Source organism: Tamandua tetradactyla, chromosome 19 (genome assembly GCF_023851605.1).
Source record: "Tamandua tetradactyla isolate mTamTet1 chromosome 19, mTamTet1.pri, whole genome shotgun sequence".
Taxonomy (NCBI): Eukaryota; Metazoa; Chordata; class Mammalia; order Pilosa; family Myrmecophagidae; genus Tamandua; species Tamandua tetradactyla.
In genome coordinates this window covers 39,609,117-39,625,894 of record NC_135345.1, presented here as the reverse complement: position 1 = coordinate 39,625,894, position 16,778 = coordinate 39,609,117, and positions in this window count along the sequence as shown.

Here is a 16,778-nt window from a genome sequence, read left to right as displayed (position 1 = left end):
AGCAAAATTGTCCTTCAAAAATGAAGGAGAAATTAAAACATTTATAGACAAAAAGTCACTGAGAGAATTTCGTGACCAAGAGACCAGCTCTGCAAGAAATACTAAAGGGAGCACTAGAGTCAGATACGAAAAGACAGAAGAGAGAGGTATGGAGTAAAGTGTAGAAAGAAGGAAAATCAGATATGATATATATAATACAAAAGCCAAAATGGTAGAGGAAAATATTATCCAAACAGTAATAACACTAAAAGTTAATGGACTGAATTTCCCAATCAAAAGACATAGAATGGCAGAATGGATTACGACCCAGCAATACCACTGCTAGGTATCTACTCAAAGGACTTAAGGGCAAAGACACAGACGGACATTTGCACACCAGTGTTTATAGCAGCATTATCTACAACTTCAAAGAGATGGAAACAGCCAAAATGCCCATCAACAGACGAGTGGCTAAACAAACTGTGGCGTATACCTACGATGGAATATTATGCAGCTTTAAGACAGACTAAACTTATGAAGCATGTAATAACATAGATGGACCTAGAGAACATTATGCTGAGTGAGTCTAGCCAAAAACTAAAAGACAAATACTGTATGGTCCCACTGAGGTGAACCGACATTCGAGAATCAGCTTGGAATATATCATTGGTAACAGAGACCAGCAGGAGTTAGAAACAGGGTAAGATAATGGGTAATTGGAGCTGAAGGGATACAGACTGTGCAACAGGACTAGATACAAAAACTCAAAAATGGACAGCACAATAATACCTAAGTGTAATGTAACTAGGTTGGAACACTGAATGAAGCTGCACCTGAAATATGGTTTTTTGTTTGTTTGTTTGTGTGTTTGTATCTTTTGTTTTTGTTTTTTTCTTTTTCCTTTTTATATATATATATATTATTAGTATTATTATTTTAATTCTCTTCTCTATATTAACATTCTATATCTTTTTCTGCTGTTTTGCTAGTTCTTTTCCTAAATCGATGCAAATGTACTAAGAAATGATGATCATACATCTATGTGATGATACTAAGAATTACTGAGTGCATGTGTAGAATGGAATGATTTCTAAATGTTGTGTTAATTTCTTTTCTTTTTTTTGATTAATAAAAAAATTAAAAAAAAAAAAAAAAAAAAGAGACATAAATGTAGAACAACTGACTGAGAAAGAGGCAGGAGCTCTTTTTTGGTTTTGGCCATTGGTTCCTTCTATTGGTCTATTCACAATGGGGGAGAGTTGAAAGGATCCAAAGGAAGGAAAGGGAGAGGAGAACGAAGGCCAAAGGGTCAGAAGAACATAGTTTGGTGATTGAGAATGTAGGCTATGGCATCAGCTTGCATGGGCCCAAATCCCAGCTCTTACACTTAACAGCTGTGTTCCTTAGCCTTTCTGTGCCTTGGAGTATTTATCTGTAAAATGAGAATAATAACACTATCTATTAAAAAGGTGAGGATTAAATTAGTTATTTCATGGAAAGCACTTAGAATGTTTCATGGAAAGACATATAGTTAGCCGTTGTTATTATTACCACGAATGGAAGTATCAGGAACAGCCAAGAGAGAGCCATCATCTCCCAGACCTGAGCTGAATGAAAACCATCCTCCCTATTTCTAGTAATGTTGCTAGAAGGCAATACAGTGCAATGAAAAGGGCCTGAGTTTTAAATCCTGTTATAGCCTAAGACTATGAGCTGATATAACAAAGAAACCCAAAGTTACAGTGGCATAAATGACAAAGAAGATTATTTCTCTCATACACAGCAATCCTGATATGAAGTAGTTCTGTTCTTTGCAGTCATCTGGGGGTGCTGGTTCTTTCCTAGTTATTGCTGTCCCATCTGTTTCAGAATCTTTGTCATCTGTATCATCAAACGAGTCATTACCATATCCAGGTTTTAGCTGCCAGGTTGGATGGAGAGGCACTGAGGTGGCATATCCATGGTTTTATGACCCAGGCCCCAAAGTGACACCACCTTTTCTGCTCATATTTAACTTCCAAGAACTTGCTAGCAGGAAGGGTTGGAATGGAGTCTAACTGGGCAGCCATGAACCCAGAAAAGAAGGGAAATCAGACTTATGCTCAAATCCAGTTCTCTCAATTACTAACTGTGCTTGGGGTAAGTGTAGTAACCTTTTTCCTCACCTTTTTTGCTCACTTATTTAACCAGTTGTCTATTGTTGGGCACACTTTGGTTCAGAAAATACTCCCTGAGCACCTATTATGAGCCAGGCAGTGTTCTGGGTCCTGGGAATACAGCTGTGAGCAAGGTAGACAAAGCTTCTGCCCCTTTTAGGCAGATGCACCTTAGGTGAAGCTAACAAAGCTTCTGTTTCAGGACAAACCCACTCAGGGGCCTTCCAAGGGCCTTTATTTCTCATTCTAAATCTGTAATTATTTTCATATCTAATTTTATATCTTTGATTGTTTTTATTACTTTTCTTAAAAAGGGCCCTCAGATTTATGTGCATTTTAGGTCCTGCCCCTATTGTTCTTGTGGGGCTGACATCCACGTTGGAGACAAAGAAGGTAAATAAATAAATATATACTATATCAGGGATATACTATATAGCATAGCATATGCTACGTAGCATATAAGACATACTGTATCAGCGATGGTGCTATGACTTTAAAAAATAAAGGCATGGCAAGGGGAGAGAGAGTGATAGGACATTGTTTTACTTAATGTGGTTTGAGACCTCATTTGAGGATGTCCCCATTGAGCAAGGATTTGAAGCCCGGCAGTTGTTTCCAATGTCTACTACCATAAAGGTTATTATGATTCACCTTCTTATACAAAGACCTTTGTGTGTCCTCATGATTATTATTATTATTACTATTGCATGGGCAGACACTGAGATTTGAACCTGGGTCTCTGGCGTGGCAGGCGAGAACTCTGCCTGCTGAGCCACCATAGCCTGCCCTCATGATTATTTTTTAGAATCCATTTCTGTTGGTGGAATTAATGAGTCAGAGGTACAGAAGTTTTTAAGGTTCTTGAAATCACGTGTTGAGTCCTATCTTTTGAGATTTTTCATTAGGGTTGTAAAAGAATTAATGAGAAAGTCCTAGCCTTTGAGGTATTTTATGAATCATTTCTTTAAAATTTCAAGATGCTTAAGACTTTTAAGGTTCACTTAGAACTGAGCTGTCTGATCTTCTCCACATCCTCCGACTTAATTAGCATTTTCTCTTCTATTGCTCTGAAATGCCTCCCCACAATTTGCTATCCTAGAAATATTTAAGACACAGAATTTTAGTGCTAGAAGGAGTACAGCTGATGACTAACCCATTCCACTTCTATATTTTATAAATGAGGAGACCAAGTCTCAAAGGTATTACCTGACTTGGCTGGAACCTTATAGTGATTTCCAAGTTATAACTGCAATCTCTGGATTTTGGTCTCTGCCGTCAAAATCAATGGCAAATGAAAGGTGCATACAGTGTTCTGTGATGACAGAGCTGAGGGCAGAATTTGCAAAAAGTGCCGGATAACTGTAAATGGCATTTCAGTGTTAGTGATGGATGTTATTTTGGTAGCAGAGGAAGGCCCTAGGATGAGAGAAAGCGTGGAGCAGTGTTGGTTGGTGTCAGAGCCTTATAGGCAGGGTGGGAAGACCTCAGGAAAAGGAGACTGGACATACTGCAACACCAGAATCCCAGGAGCTGGGAGGGAGTCACATGAGACCACCCAAAGGGACAGAGATGCTTCTGACTCAGGCAGAACTGCAGGAGAAAAGGGCCCAGCTGGAGGCCTCTGCCAGGACATGACCCAGTCAGCTTTAATCATCTGCCAGGCCACTCCTGGGAGGCCAGCTGCCCAGCCCAAAGGTCTTAGGCCATCCAGGCACGTGACAACTGCCCTATTCCCTTACTGCTCCCTTTTCCTGGGTTTCAGTCCAGACATGGGGGGACACAGCAGCTAGCAAGGGGAAGGAATGAGCAGAGGGAGAGTCGTAAAGGACCCCTTCCCCAGGACAACTTTCTAGACCAAGGTGGATCTGAAAGGAGGGAGGGGAGAACATTAAGACTAAACTGGTTTCAGAGTTTTAACCATTATCTGGGACTGGAGATGCTAAGATCTGAATTGAAATTGTTTTTTGCAACTTTTGGTGCCTGAAAGTGACACTCACCTACCTGAGTTGTCACTGGAGGTAAAAAAAAAAAAAAAAAAAAAACTCTGCCTCTATCACACAATGCTTAAAAAAATAACAAGAAGGAGATAATGGGGCAGAAGAAGAGAGGAAGGGAGGAAAACAGGGAGGGAGAAGGGAAGAGAGAGAAAGAAATATAGTTGCATTTTGTTCACAATCCCTGTGTTATGCTTTTCCAATGTACCAGTTACACATGATTTCAATTCCACAGACTTTTGGCTATGTCACACACAGGCAGTGTGGTTTCTTAAATAACTACTTTTCCTTTCAGGGCCCACTTTATTCTACTCTCATGCATTTTTACACAAGTTAAAATTAATTCCTGGACTTCCCTTAAAGTTTAACTTTATTAACTGAAAGCACTAAAGTTTATACTCCATAGTCCTTTTACTTACTTGTGCCCAAATAATAAACATTATACAGGCAAATATTACTCTGAACATTACTCTGAAACCAACTCAAAATTGCAATGATCAGTTGCCTCCAAATGTCTCCAAATGATAGTCCTGAATGGTGTTTCCCTGCTCCACAAGGCCTTGCTCATCTTCCTCCACCAAAAGCCTGTACATATTACATTCAGTTATTCATTCACTCACGCATTCATTCATCATTGATTGGATTGGGCACCATCCAGGTGACATAAGCCATTCACTTGGGAAGGTGGTTGATAACTTGATTAATACATAGTTTCTGCCATCCAGGCAACCACCATATCCTCTTTCATGAGTAGATAGATATTAAACTGTTTTGATAACAAGTGATAAGGACGATATTGGCATTAGATACAAGGGAGAATGGAAAGACACAGGAAGGAGTAATTAACTCTATTTGGTAATGGATCAGATCAGCATCACCAAAGAGAACATCATTGAGGCTGGAAGGACCAGTAGGACTTTCCCTAGCAGCTAAGGTGGAAGGGAAGCAGGCAGAAGGGATACTTTGTAGAAAGGCACTGCATTAGCCAGGTATGCTGTGGTAATAAAACATAGCCTGGAAATCTCAGTAGCTCAATATGACAAAGGTTTAAATCTCACTCAAATTACCTGTCCGATGTAGGTCAGGTGGTTGGAGGGGGTGGGTAGGAAGAGTAGGGGAAGGGCTCTGCTCGACACAGTCACTAGAGGACCCAGGCAATACACTCTTGTAAGTGCACTGCCCGGAATATGTGGCATCCAAGTGGACATTGCAGGAATACAAAACAGCTAGAAGGGGTCACACTGGTTTTTATATGCTTCAGCTATGAGGTGAAACAAATCACTTCTATTCACAGTCAATTAGCCAGAATCAATCATCACATGCCTCAATGGGCTGTGAAAGGTACAGGAACACATGACTATTTTGTAAGTAGTAAACATCTCTCTACAAGTGCAAAGGCATAAAACTGTTCCCTGGTTTAGGAAACTATGAACAGTTCAAAGTGATTGGAAAATATAGTGCAGAGGAGAAGTATCAAAAGATGACTTAAGAAAGGTAAGAGCAAAATGATGAAGGTCCTGTGTGTGGAGCTTCTGAAGAATTTCAAACATGGTATCATGGTCATATTCGTGCTTTAAATATATATCTTCTTCAGTAACATGGCGGATGAATTGAAAGGAATGGAAACAGATGGAAAGATCAATTTGATTCCCACAATTGTTCAGGTTGAAGATGATGACTGAACTAAATTTGGGTCATTGGGAATGAATATGAGAAAGGTTAAAGAGAAAGCAAATAGGACATTATGATTAGATATGGAAGGGAGAGAAGACTAAGGTGACTTACAGATTTCTGCTTTGGATGAACCTTGATACCACCAATCAAGATAAGGAAATATAGGATGAGTGGGTTTGGGGAGAAGACATTGCAGACAATTTGGGACCTAATGAGTTTGCGCTAACTTGGGCATCCAGGTGGAGTTGTCCAATTGAAAACTACGGATGAGGTCAAACTAGCCATCTTCCAAAAGCCTAAGGGGGGAATAGTAAGAATGCACAGTACGCTGGGAACATGTGTTGGGGGTATCATTTATTCTGCCCAGGAGTGGAGAGGTAGAAATAAGGAGACAGGGAAATGTCACAAGAATGAAATTTGCAGAGGGCCTTGGAGAATAAGTAGAAATCTTTTCCTCTCCAACTGCCGATAAACTCTTGGAGACCATGTACATATCTATGCAAGCATACAGCAAATATTTATTGAGCCCTTAGTTTGTGCCAGGCTCTGTGCTAGGCACTGAGAACATAACAGTGAGCAAAACAAGCTCAATCCCTAGTTTCATGCCATTTATAATCTAGTGGGAAGACAGAGACATTAATCAAATAGTTGCCCAGAGAAATAATCGCTACTCTGATGAGTGATATGAAAATAAATTTTCAAGAATTAAGACATATTGCAAAAAAAAAAAATTATTCTAGCCTGGGGGCTGTGGAAGGTTTTAGAGGAGGTGATATCTGAGATGAGATCAAAGTTTACAAGTTAATTTTAGGTGAGGAGATGAAGGGAGGAGGAACAGTTCAGGGAACAGCTCTGAATGGGAGGTAGGGGTAAGGTTCTTGCTGATTTGAGGATCTGAGTGACACTCCAGTGTCACTGCAGTACAGAAAGTGGAGAGAAGCTGAGACTGGGGAGCATTTTTGCAGGGCATCATAGGGTCTTCATAGCACAAGCAGGGGATGAAATGGAAAGCCAGGGATGGGAGGTGATGAAATCAGATTTGTATCTTAAAAAATCACCATGGTGAGAACGGCTAGAGAATGACAAGAATGGAAGCAAATAGAACAATTAAGCAACCATTGCACTGAGCCAGCCCCCACTGGGCCAGAGAGGATGCTTGCTTATACCAAAGTGGTAGTAATGGGAATGGGGAAAAGTGGGTGAATTGGGAGTATTCCTCCAGGCACTCAATGAAGATGTCAACAAAGAAGTCAGTGAAGCCAACAGCCTGTATCTGCAGCTGTTTCATGTTTCTCCCTGTCTTGAGTTTCTAAACCATTGTCTTTCTGAAAAGTACAACACATCTTGTCATCTGAAGACTCAGGCTATGAGGAATAGGAAATAAAATGGTGCTTTGAGGAGATGTAAGGTTCTTTCTAGTCAGGAGAGATGGGACTCATAGATGAGAGAATAACAGGTTGGATGCCCAAAGATATTCACAGACCATGGAAGGTCCAATGCAAGCACATATCTGAAGAAAAACTTCTCTCATCTGGTTTCCTCTAAGAGCAAGACACATGCAAAATATGTCCAGAAAGGAACAGGATGTACAGTTGAGTTCTCCCAAGGTACCTTTTGTTATCACTTGGAAAGCACTTAAACTTCTAAAGTCAGGTTGCCCTCCTCTGTTGTGCTGAAATTCTGAATCCTGGGAATGAGGATATAGTTCAGAGATTGTGGCCTACGCATCACATGTGAGGGTGTGTCCCTTCTCAGTGGCATGGCACACAACTACAGTTCTCCTGAGCATCAGACTTTCTCCTCTCAAAGGAGGGCAAAGCAGTGGTCCTTGGTGCTGAGAAACTTGGCACCCTTTTGCAACTTGGAATTTGTTGAGTTCAAACTGTTCACTCAGTTGGGGACCTAATTTGACCTAAGATGCTGCACTAGGTGGGCTTTGTGTTCATTTTCTTTCCCCATTGTTCCAAGGAAGGATGGAGCTCAAAGGAACGAAAGGCCGCCTGTCTTCGTAGACCTGAGGTGTCTTACAGCCAATAGAATCTGAAAAATACTGGGGAGTTGCTTTGAATCTTAACTTCTTATTATTGTTCAATAGATGATGGAATGGATTCCATTGACCTTAATTAAAAAATCAATAATATATTATCATCTTAATTGAAAAGCAACAAAAGATACTTATGAAGTGCTATATGTAAGACAGCTCAATATTTGTTTAATAATGAGGTCATATTCACATTCACCATAAAACAAGACCTAACACTCCCCACTCCTACCTCACTGGTTAGAGTCTTCCTGTTATTTCTGGACAATCCCAAAAGGGACATCAGTCTATCCACTACAGGGACCACACAGAGTTTACCTTTTCGGCCCCCCTGCAGAAAGTCATTATTGTTGTTTTCCAAACAGACGGTGAGGAAAGCTGCCTGTCATGGTGGCTGGCTGTGCCTGACAAGGAAGCCAGTGGCTGTTTGCCGCCGCGCAGCTCCTGGTTCTAGAACCTGGGCTGCCACTCCTCTCGTGTCAGGGCTTCGAGGAGGAGTGGGGAGACTGTCCTCCCTAACTCTGTGCCACATCTTATCGTTTGGCTCCAGAAGCAAGATTGCCTGTATCCAGAGTCGCACAAAGTCCTTCATAAAAACAGTTTCTTAGCCTTCTCCTTGAAGAAAACGCGAACCTAACTGCAAAGAGGGTCAAGGGCGAAGGCCGTAGCATTCCTCTACATTCTTGACATCCTCTTGCTCTTATTCCCTACCCATTCCCATTCTATCGCTGCCCCTTCCGTCACACAAGCCCCAGACACATCAACAGAGCCAAACAGCCCTCAGGGAACAGGGTCCACCGCTTCCTTTACTCTTCTCACTAACAGCATCATAGCCTCAGCCCCCGACTGCCCAGGCACTCCCCTCCCCCCACCACATACACACAAAGGAAAATTAACAAATGTATAGAAAAAGAACCCAAGCCAACATGCAGGTTGTATAACGGCCTCCCCTACAGGGAGACTGTATGAGCCTTTCTTAATTTAGTCTGCTGATTTACCCTTGCTCTGTTTTTTTTTTGGTTGTTGCTGTCATTTTGTCTAAAATAAACATTTTAATTTGTAATGCTTCTCCTACAAAACAAAAGAAAAGATCTTAGATTTAATGTGTGGCTAATAACTTGGAAGCCTTCCAATTTATTTTGGTCTCCCCATAAGTTGCAGATCGCCTCTTGGAGTGTTCTTTTGCTTTACAGTTTCAACCTAATGGGGAAGCTGGTCCAAGCTCACTAACATCTGCAGGCCTTTCTGTGTGCCCCACGTTGTACCAAGGCCTTTGCCTGTGCCATGTCACACGATCCTTTCCAGAACTCTGGGCAGGCCCTGTAATCCCCACGTCATAACGAGGAAATCACAATTTAGAGCAGATATAAATTATAGCACAGCACATACATGATCAATGCCAGATGAGCGGTGGGAGACCCGAGTTCAGCAGGAGCCGAGAGACCTGACACCCTTCCTGCAAGGGAAGGGGAGTACAGGAGGGGATCTGTTTAGGGCACTGGCTTGGGGACCTCCTCAGACACCCCCCGGCTGGACTTCCATCTTCTAAGGAAGCATAACTTCTTAACACAAACTTCTATATCCCAAAGGCATGGAACCTCACCCACCCCCAGCGAGGGCCTCTTGCAGAAAGTCAGGGAAGCTCAGCCAGCGTCTGTGGTTCTGCCACACCCGCTCCACCCAACCTCCTGTAAGGCTTAGGTCAACAGGCACAGAAAAGCAGACAGGCCTTCTTAGGGTAGGGAAAGAAAAGAAAGGAAAAACATAAAAAAAAAAAAAAAAAAAAAAAAAAAAAATCAGCAGCTGCTGTTTAATTGCCATTCTAAATAGCCAGAGGGCATTTCTGCCTTCCAAGGGCAGAAATGAATTAAATAAGCTTTTTTTTTTTACCCTCTTAAGGGTGGAGTACAGGCTCCAGCCCTCCACCCAAGCCACACCCTAGTTAAAGCTATTTATAATATCTAAATGCCAAACGAAACAGGGCGAAATTGAGGGCTGGACAAAGGCAAAGGCCCAGTTTGCCAGTGATTGCCTAGGGCGGACACGAACCCAGGCGCACGGCAAGGGCGCAGGGGAGAGGAGGTGCGGGGAAAGCGGCTCAGCGTCCTCAGGGGAAACAGAGTCTTTTTTGACTCCGCCCAAGTCACGCTTCCCCCGCACTACAGCGCGTCGAGCACCCTGTTGGAAGCTTCCCTTACATTCCACAGCCCATGAGTGGGAGAGGCCGGGCACTTGGGGTGGCGTCCGGGGTTCCGGGGCGCAGAGGCAGAGTCTGTGAGGGTAAAATTCTGGTTTTCTCTCTTACCGGGTGTGATTTCATGCCTGTTTTTAACCCTTCGGAAGTCTCTGCGTCCTTGTTTGTGAAAAGCTCATGGTCACTGAACCAACCAGCTGGGATATGAAGAACACTGAATAAACTGTAAGCACTTAGGATGCTACCGCAGCACTGAAACGGCAGCTGTTAACTTTTGGAATTTGTGCCTGGACAAAAAATGCCGGCGTGTTGGCCACCCTCTGTGCCCATAACTTATAGGGCAAACTGAGGCCCATCCAAGAGGGCTGAAGGGGCTTGGAGACAGATGAAGGCTCCCCATTTCCTGCCCCCGACTTCCCACGCAGATCAGAAGGCTGCACCGAGCTAGCAGGTCATCTGCAAGAGGCCTCTGATAAATCCGATTAGCATCCTGCTGCAATTGCTTTCGTAGTCAGCTAGTCTGATGGGGAGCTAGCCACCACTCTCCTAATCCTCGGCCTGCCAGGCTCATTTCGTGTGAAACACCTTCTCCCAAAAAGAAGAATCCTCCTCCCATTTCCTGTTGAAACCCTCCCCTCCAATCTGGGCACAGTCCCATCTCCCCTTTGCAGAGAAACTTTCCCAGCTGCCCCAGACCACATAAGAGTTTTCAGAGCTTTTAGAAAAGCAAGGTCCTATGGAAATAGAATGCAGCCTTGTACTTCATTTTAGGTTTTCTAGTACCTAGATGAATAATAGCACAGCATAAACAGGTGAAATTAATTTTAACAATGCATTTTCATTAAGCCAATTATTAAAAATAGTGTCACTTCAACCTGTTGTCAGTACAAAGAATAATTAATGAAACATTTCACATTTACTTTGGTACTAATTCTTCAAAATCTGGTGTGCATTTTATACTTAGGCACATCTCAATTCGACCAGATACATTTCACCGGCCATCAGGCATTGTAGCTAGCGGCTGCTATTTTGGATAGCACAGTTCTTGAGCATTTACTCTTTTTGCCATTGACATATTTGGGGGTCTGCATTTTGACTTTTTGATGTGTATGGAACAGTGTCACCAGCTCAGTGTTATTAGCTCAATTGTTACCAGCTCAAGTTAGTTTTCTGGGCGCTCACACAGTATGGCAGAAGCTCTTTTATTTCTCATGAGAAAGGGCACTCAAAAGAACAAGCAGCAAGTGAGTGCGAAGTTTGGGAGCATGCAGACTGCTTTTATTTTTGTCCCTAATGCAGAAGAGTCCCTCCCCTGGTTCACCATGGCCTAGCTACTTAGTAGTTACAATCTAGTCTCGAAAACTAGTCAATTAAAAAGTGAGTTTTCTATGCCTTATTTATCATAATTATTCATTTGCTTTTGACCATTCACAGATCATGGTATGCTGAATCCTTCATCTATGTATTTACGTGCCTTTAGAGGGGACCAATCCTGTAAGCCTGATACTTGACCAATGACAGATGAGGGTATGTTGAATCCTTCATTATCATATGTTGTTTGGGGAGGGGAGGAGGGGGAATGTGGGCCAAGTTAGAAGGTCGAGACTTAAGTTACTTCCTTATTTGAGTAGAAGGAGTCCACCATTCCTTACAGAAGATTCCACTCTGGGGTTCAGATATGTGTGGGGCTGTCTGGGGGATATGATGGGAGCACTGTTCTGTTTGCCACCCCGGCTGAGTATCCTGGTAGGAGGGGATGCGGTCTGAAAGATGGGGAGCCAGATGGGATAGGAAGGAGCCAGGCAGAAACTAGTACACTGTGCTTCTCTCCCAGCTTCTCCTAACTGGCCCCCAACGGTTTGGGCATTAGTCTTGAGGTGGTGGTAGGTGACAGATACAGTGAATAAAACAAAAAACCATGTTTGCCCCTCAGTCCCCACCCCCAAGACCTGTGATATTGGGTCTATAATAGCACTGCCTTGAAATCCCTCTATCAGAGGAGATGATTTCTTCAACACCCACCAAGCTCTCACAGCTTCCTGTTCCTTTATCGAACCTTTCGATAAAGGAACAGGAGGAGGACTCCCAAGGAATGGATCTGATGGAGGGAAAAAGGATAGAAAAAAGAATGAAAGCAGAGAATCTTTGCATCACCAGCTGTGGGAATGTTGGCAGCCTTTTCATGCAGCCTCAGGAAACTGGAAAAGCTCTGTTGGCTTCCAATGTGTCTGCAAAATTTTAGGGTTTGTGGCCTTTGAAGGATCAGCAAGTCTCCGCAGATGAGAAATAATTTCCAAACACATCATATGAAAAAATATTTTCTTTTGGTGCTCTGAGAACCTGAGCTTATTTAGATCTGATCCTAAAAGTGAACACAGAGGAAGGCATTCCCTGGTTGGTGAGGTTTGCAGTAGCAGCCAAACTCAGCCCCATTAAACCTCAGGGCTGTGATTCCTGCTCGGTGCAGAGAATTCTGGAACCTTCTGGCAAACCCTAGAAGAAGCCAAGATGTGATTTTGCAGCTAATGCTTGCCAGTCGTTAAACTATGGAGTGATCCAGAGTTTCATGTATGGCCCCACCCTTCTGAGGCAGCTGGTACCATTTCCAGCTCAGTCCTGGAGTCTTCCCAAGCCTAGAATTGGCCTAGCTCTCCCAGGCATTCTCTCCTCTTTGCTGAATGTCAATAATGTACAAACTATCAAGCTAATTCCTATGAGGATTTGGAATCTTGGTGGTAAGAGAAATCACCACCTCTGCTCTAGGAAAATTTACAGGACAGCCTGAAACAAAGAGACCTTTTCCGGCCAACCTGGCGTAAGTGCAGGCCTGTCCTCAGGGAGGTACTAGCTGCTCTGGAATGGAGCTAGTGGGCAAAGCTAGGCCTCCCTGATTTTATCTGGGCCATTCTTATGCTCATCCAAAAGATACCACAAGGACACCCCATCCCAGAAGTTACAATTTCTAGAGAAATCCCTACAACACAGACCCCTGAAAAAATAACTTCCTTTCTGCTTACCACCATAAAATTGCAAAAATTAAAATGCTGAGAAAAGGGAGTTCTTCTGATAATTGGCCTTTTCTGGTTAATGGGAAAATTAAAAAAAAAAAAAAAATTTAACCAGTGATGTTGTAACCCCTTGTCTCATGGACCAGTGCCGAGACCTGTTTTTAATCATTCAGGATCCTGCCTGGTCGTAAATCCAGATGGCATAGACCATCACTGTAGAATGCATAAGCCACTGAGTCAAACTTGATCCAGGCCTGTTGCTGCATGCTGGTGTTCTGTTCCTGTTTGTTTTTGGCCAGATGCTTTATACGGGCTCATTTTGATGTAGTGTGTCCCTTTTGCCTAAAATTTAAGCATAAAAAATCAATTTCCAGGCTCAAGTGCACTGGTTCCACTTGGGGGTTGTCTCTATTTGGAGCAAAATGTTTCTAGCTCATATTTAGCGCCTGACCACATTTTGACTATGGGACAACTTTAGCATTCAGTTGGCAAAAGCATTTCCATTTGGCTCTTTGTGAAATCATGTAAATTCCAGTTATTTCTGTAGTGCATGATTGCCTGGCTTATTTATAAGAACCATCCATTTTGGGTTAAGTTGTTCTTGTGACTGGAGCCACTTGTATTATCACAATTTGAAATGTTTATTTTCGTAGATCCATCTAAGCTGATAAGACACTTTTGAGCCCCTAAAAATTTTGCTAAGTCGAGATAGTTTAGATAGAGATGATTTCTCTGATGGGGCAACATCAGATTAGTCAATGGCCTCAGCTTTGATTGGGTTATAACATTAAATGGGTGTGTCCCTCATAAGCTCCTTTGAAAAGGAGTGCAGCAGCATTAGGGAAATTTGCTGCCATCCAGCTTTGTTTCATTTGGCTCACATCCCAGCTGGAAAGCACAGCCCCAAGGAACCTACAAAGAAGAGGCTACCTCGTGAAGCAGGAGGATAAGTGCTGAGTATTCAGGCCTCAGGACCCATTTGCAATCCTGCTGGGCACAAGAAGCTGAAAGAAAAGCTTCCCTGTTAATGAGGGTCAAACAGACTCATGGATTTAAACCAAAGCACAAATCTATGCGAATGATAATTTGGCAATGCCTATCCAAAACAAAGATGCACTTTCACTCATTCAACCAATATCTGAGTGATTCAAGCTCCGGGGTTGCTCCAAGCATGGAGGATCTAACAGCGAAGATAAGCCTTGCCCTCGCAGATCTTACTTTCTTGTAGTATAAACAAATAGACAAGCGAATGAACATGTAACATGCTGCCAGGGAGCAAGTAACTCGGACCAACAAAAGCAGGGTTGGGGATAGGGGAAAGGGGCACATGAGGTGAGAGGGGGTTACCATGTCAGTCAGTTGATCAGGGCCAGACTTTCTGAGAAATAACATTTGAGCTGAGCCCCGAATGAAATGATGGAACAAAACAAGTGACTGTTAGGAGAGAGAAGCTTCTGAAGCTGTGGGAGCATCAAGTGCAAATGCCCTAAGAAGGGAATGCTGAGAGGCCAAGGTATCCAGGGAGGAAGATGGGGGCAGAAAGAGTGAGGAAAAATAGGTAAATCTGACCACAAGAAAGAATACAACAAAATTGTTACTGCCCTTACCATGTCTGATTGTCCACATTGCAATAGATTGCAGTAATTAACATCATCTTCTATGCATGCAGACACAGACACACACACACAGTTTAGCTCCTCTCTGCTATACTCAGCCAAGCCCTTTGCCTGGTCCAGAACCACGAGCATATGCACTCCAGGAAGGGGCTGGCAAGATGAGAGGAGGCCTCTATAGCAGGCACATAGCAAAAGAAAATCCACAGACCTGAACCTCCTACCTCTATCCCTTGCCATGATTATCGAGAGTAGGCATCTCCAAGTAAGGTGAGCCCAAGAAAATTTGCAAGAAAGTGCGCTGGAGATGGTTTTTCAGAAAAGGAGAGGATGGAAGTGTTTCCATTGTTTAGGTAACTTTTATTATTTTTTTTTTGGCCAAAAGCCATGTGAACTTATTACTCAAACTTGGAATCAATTTTCTAACTTTTCACAGCTTTCCAAATGAAGAGCTTGAGTGTTTTAAAGTCCTTGCTTAAAATATATGAAACTGATTGGGCATTTGGTACTGAAGGAATACAGAATGTACAACAGGACTGATTGTAAAAACTCAGAAATGGATAGTTCAATACTATATGATGGTAGCACAATATTGTAAGTACAGTGCATGAAACTGAATGAGGAAATAGGGCTGGGGCGGGGCACTTATGACACCAGAAGGAAAGATAGAGGATAAAGCCTGAGATGGCATAACTTAGGAATGCTAGAGTCGACAATGATGATGATTAAATGTACAAATAAATGATGTTTTTGCATGATGAGAACAAATGAATGTCAGCATTCAAGGTGTTGAAATTGGAATGGTATATGAGAAAAAAATGCAATCAATGCAAGCCAGGTTCTATAGTCAACAGTAACATTGTAATGTGCTTCCACTGAATGCCAAAACTAATGTCAATAAGCAGCGGACATGAGAAAGGGATATGGAATTCTTCGCAGAGGAAGAGCAATGTCTTCATTTAGATTGTGGTGGTGAAGGCATGGCTATGTGGTTATACCAGGAACCATCGATTTTTTTACTTAGGTTGGATTGTCTGATGTGCAAATAAATAAAACTGTTTAAAAATGAGCAGAGAGAAACAAGTGCTGAAGAAAATGTGGAGAAAGAGATGTATCTAATCACTGTTGGTTGGTAGGGAAGCTGAGTGGTGCAGCCCCTCTGCAGGGCAGTGTAGTAGATCTACAGGAGACTAGGCGTGGGGTCGCCATATGATCCTGCAACCCCACTGGTAGGTATCTACCTGGAGGAACTGAGAATGGGGACACGAACGGACATCTGCAGACTGTTGTTTATGGCAGGAGTGTTCGTGATTCACAACAGATGGAGGTGGCCTGAGAGTACTTCAATTTAGGAATGGAAGGGGGAACTGTGGTGTATATACTCAAGGGATTACTGAGCAGCTGCAAGAAGGAGTAAAGTTGTGAGGCATGCAACTAGGTGATTGAATCTTGAGGACAGCATGTTGAATGAAATGTCAGAAACAAAAAGACAATTATCATGCCTCACTCATGTGGACTAACTATAATATACATACTTGTAGAATTGATGTTGAGAGCATGGGCTATCAGGCTGGGACCTATTGTAAAGGGTCCTAGATTGTAAGTTCTTATAGCAGTCACCTATTCCAGAATTGTAACTGTTATTTCTAAATTGTGAGATACTGAGCTATTTGTATATAACCTGGTTGTTCCCTGAAACTTCGGGTATTTATATGATACCCGAGGCTGAGTTAGAGCTCTGAAGCTATGAAAGTCAGCATTACCCCACACAGCAATTATTTAAAAAGTTGGAAAAGTGATCAGACTTTGACTAGAGATATGAATGAAGCTGATATGAATAGGACTAAGTAAATCAGAATACAGGGTAAAGGATGGTATGGTCTACATTTTAAAATTTCAACTTCTGTGTGAGACCAAAGGGAGAGATGTTTATTTGGTGCAAAATTTGTATTTTGGGTTGCACGTTATCTAATTTAACTTGTATGGTCAGTTTATTTAAACACCATAATTACATGGAATCTTAAATTGGGCAGGAGATTTTGTTGGTTTGTATAGGTTAGTGGGATGTCCTGATATATCCTAGAGTAATTTAGGCAGAGAATTAAAAAGCATTTGCAGA